Source organism: Mesoplodon densirostris, chromosome 1, assembly GCF_025265405.1.
Source record: "Mesoplodon densirostris isolate mMesDen1 chromosome 1, mMesDen1 primary haplotype, whole genome shotgun sequence".
NCBI classification, from domain to species: domain Eukaryota; kingdom Metazoa; phylum Chordata; class Mammalia; order Artiodactyla; family Ziphiidae; genus Mesoplodon; species Mesoplodon densirostris.
In genome coordinates this window covers 204,950,402-204,954,453 of record NC_082661.1, presented here as the reverse complement: position 1 = coordinate 204,954,453, position 4,052 = coordinate 204,950,402, and the positions used below count along the sequence as shown (strand labels likewise).

Here is a 4,052-nt window from a genome sequence, read left to right as displayed (position 1 = left end):
TTATACATTTCATATTTTAATGGACAGTGTTTGAACTGGACATTTTCCTTGATTTCCATGAGGACTTTGATGCCTGAGGTGATGGTCTTCAGAGTGAAACCAAATCACCAAATTCTTTTCTTTAATAATAATTTTTAAATTAAATTAAATTAAATTAAATTTTTATTGAAGTATAATTGATTTAAAACACTGTGTTAATTTCAGATATATATATATATATATATATATATCTGGGGATGAATATAAAAGAATATATATAAAAGAATATATAAATATGTAATATAAAAGAATATACATATATTCTTTTTCAGATTATTTTCCATTATGGGTTATTACAATAATTCCCTGTGCTATACAGTAGATCCTTGTTGGTTATCTATTTTATATATAGTATTGTGAATATGTTAATCCCAAACTCCTAATTTATCCCTCCCCCCTTTCCCCTTTGGTAACCATAAGTTTGTTTTCTATGTCTGTGAGTCTGTTTCTGTTTTGTATATAAGTTCATTTGTATCATTTTTCTTTTTTTAGTTTCCACATATAATCGATGTCATATGATCAAATCACTGACTTCTGTAACGTATCCATATAATTAGGTCTAAGTGGAATCTTGGTTTAAGTGATTCTTTTTTTTTTTTTTTCGGTATGCGGGCCTCTCACTGCTGTGGTCTCTCCCGTTGCTCCACGGCATGTGGGATCTTCCTGGACCGGGGCACGAACCCGTGTCCCCTGCATCGGCAGGTGGACTCTCAACCACTGTGCCACCAGGGAAACCCTAAGTGATTCTTAACATGTAAGTTCTTCAACAGGTAGGGCAGTGCCGTGGGTTGGATTGTGTCCTCCCCAAAACCTCTGTCGATATCTGACTCCCCATCACCTGTGAATCTGATCATACTTGAAAATAGAGTCTTTGTAGATTTAATCAAGTTAAGGTCATGATGAGGGACCTTAATCTAATATGACTGATGTCCTTATTTGAAGATGGAAAATTGGGCACAGATGCAGATACATAGGAAAACGCTATGAGAATGGAAGCAGAGGTTGGAAGGAAACATCTACAAGCCAAGGAACTGAGGATGCTCGGCTGTGACCAGAAGCTGGGAGGGGGCACAGAGCAGATGTCCCCTCAGAGCCTTCAGAAGGAGCCAACCCTGCCGACAACTTGATCTCAGACTTAGGGCCTCCAGATCTGCAAGACAATACATTTCTGTTGCATTAATCTACCCAGTTTGTGATAATTTGTTTTGGCAGCTCTAGGAAAGCAGTTAGAGGTAGGAAATTTCTTCCAAGCCATTTAGTCCTGGATGATGAGGCTAAAATAAATCCAAGTTATAGAAAAAAACTTTAGGTAGTCAGCTAACTATTTCCTTCCTCACTGATGGAAACCAAGGTTTGAGAAACCTGAGGATTCTGGCCTTGAGCTAAATGTTCTCACTAATCGGCAGAAAGGGAGTCTTTTTTCCTCCTAAATTTAGAAGCTGTTCACAACTGCCCACAGGGTCAACAGTTTGTGAACTTTGCGACTCTGCTTTCTACCATTCTAGTGAAAACAATTTCAAAGTTGAACTGCTTTAAGGTGAAAAGGTAGGAATCACGCCTAGTATTCCAGATTCAGGTGTATATACGTGTGTTTATGAAGACAAAGAACAGCAAATCTCAGTGAGCTATCATGAGGCTCTTTGTGTGGCTGAGTAGCTCTCACAACAACCATAAAACATTATTTGTCTATTGTACCAACATGTAAACTAACGGCAGTTATATGCTGTGCTCTCTGTCACCTCTTCCTCACCCACCTCCTCCCAAGGAAATCAGGGGAGCACCTTGGGGACACCAAATCTATCTAAATTGCTTAATAATTAAAGACATGAAAGTAGTACATATTAATTGATCAGGTAAGTGTTATACGCTTAAGTGCTAGCTAGCACTGTGCCAGGTATTTGAAGCACTCTGCCAGATGCTTTAAACAAAATATTAAGGCATGATCCCTGCCTTCCAAGAACTTAAAATGCAGTGAAAATAGGGATCAAGAGTACAGACCCAGGAGTCGGGGTGTTGTGGTTTTGGTCTGACCTCCATGCAAACTGTTTCAGAAACGTTGGGCAAATTACCCTCTCTCTGCTTCATTTCTTCACTCATCAAATGATAGCAGCTACTACATATGCCAAAAGAGTTATTTAGGTTAAATCCTTATATACTAGTAAGTGCTTATTAAATACTGACTATTGTTATATTACTGACATTACTTTTGAAATTAGTTTGAGAAGTAACATTAATGAACACAACAATTTTAGAGAAGACTCTCAGGAATAAATGCTAAGAAGCAAAACTCAACCGTGAAATATATCTATATCTGTATCTATATCTATAATATAAATATATAGAAAACGATATATAAATATATATACAGAATTCATTGCATGTTAGACTTCACTATTGTAATCTTGGTGACTGAGAAAGAACCAGTATTACGGGCCAATAAAGGAGGGCTTAGCAGTAGGTTGGGTAGAGAAAGCAGTCAGACCAAGTAATTTTTTTCATCAACTGGGTGGAAAGGAAAAACTAGCAAATTTCTTTCCTTAAAACTTTGTATTTGACTGAATGTTTTTAAAAGGATTTCTGTGAATGTCATTCTCATTGCTTAAAATGAATAGAATACTAAAGGCTTACATCACCAAATCTTAGTTGTGGTAGCAGAATAATGATCCCCTAAAGATATCCATCTCCTAACCTTTAAGTCCTATGAATATTTTACCTTCCAGGGCAAAAGGGACTTTGCAGAGGTGATTTTGTTAAGGATCTTGAGGTTGTCGAGAGAATGCTGGATTTTCTACATGGGCACAGTCTCACCACGGGTCATTAAGGGCAGAGAATCTTTCCCCACTGTGGTCAGAGGGAGACAGGACTCCAGAAGGACAGTCAGAGAGGTTGCTGTCTTGGAAGACGGAGCAAGGAAGCCATGAACTGAAGCATGTGGGTGGTCTTTAGAAGCTGGAAAAGGCAAGAAAATGGATGCTCTCCTAAAGCCTCCAGGATGAAATGCCGACATCTTGACTTTTGCTCACTGAGACCTGTGTCAGACTTCTAACCTGCAGAATTATACATAATAAAATTGAGTTGTTTTAAACCACTAAGTTTATGATAATTTTTAACTACAGCAACAGAGATCTGAGCTATCAGGTACTGTACCTTATCAAAACAAGCTAGGAAGAGGACATTTTCACCTTTTCCCTGCTCTCTCTTTAACTGTCTGTTGCTTTTTCCTTTGTTCCTTTAGTTGTTGTTGTTGTTTTTAATTGTTAATATTTATTTTTATTGATAAAACTCTAGTGACGATATAATCAACAGAACTACACCACTCAACACTTTCTCCCTTTAGTTGTTTTTAAAAGGTGAGGGATAACTTCGTCTTCTGCACAAGATATAGTATCAGTGACTGAATATTACCCTCCTGCTTGATAAAACCAAAAACCAAAAACAACAACCCAAAAAACAGACAGTACGTAAAAAGAGTTTTCAAGACACTGGGCATCAGACTCAAAGCATAATGATCCCCGAAAAGAAAGCGAATCCTATAATTTCCCCAGTTTACTGCCCCAGGTCGCAGCAGGGAGAGGGGGGAGACCCAGGTGCAGCCCAGTGGATTACTGAGTTGAAGAGTTGGATGTGAGGGTTGATCTGGGGAGACCAAGGAGGCTGGAGTTCTCAGGACAGAGCCCTGGAGACTACAGAGCTGCACAGAGTTTGCTCCCTGGAGATCTAAAGAGTAGATTTTCCTTGGAGTCGTCATCAGAGCACTGGTCAGTGCAGGGGAAGAAATAATCATCCAAGCCTAAGGAAACAACCAACCAAAAGTGTTAGCAGGAACAGTGATTGGCACTTACACAGCCTGGGAATAGTTCCCGTTTCCAGTAGCCATACTGGAAAAACTCATAATTCAAGATAGCTCCTGCCCAAGTACCAGGAAATTATTAGTCCTAGACTGAGTACCTCTCTGGATCTGCCTAAACAATCAGAGAGGCAAGCTCAAAAAGCTTAAATTATTTCCAAGTCCT

The 4,052-nt window shown here is 38.8% G+C and overlaps 1 long non-coding RNA gene across 1 annotated transcript; it reads left to right on the top strand.

Annotated features, from left to right (window-relative positions):
- The first annotated feature begins 549 nt into the window (after positions 1 to 549).
- On the top strand, positions 550 to 3,127 carry LOC132499892 (uncharacterized). The gene is made up of 2 exons (XR_009533941.1): positions 550 to 793; positions 2,760 to 3,127. It is a non-coding gene; the product is annotated as an uncharacterized LOC132499892 (long non-coding RNA).
- Positions 3,128 to 4,052: the final 925 nt, after the last annotated feature.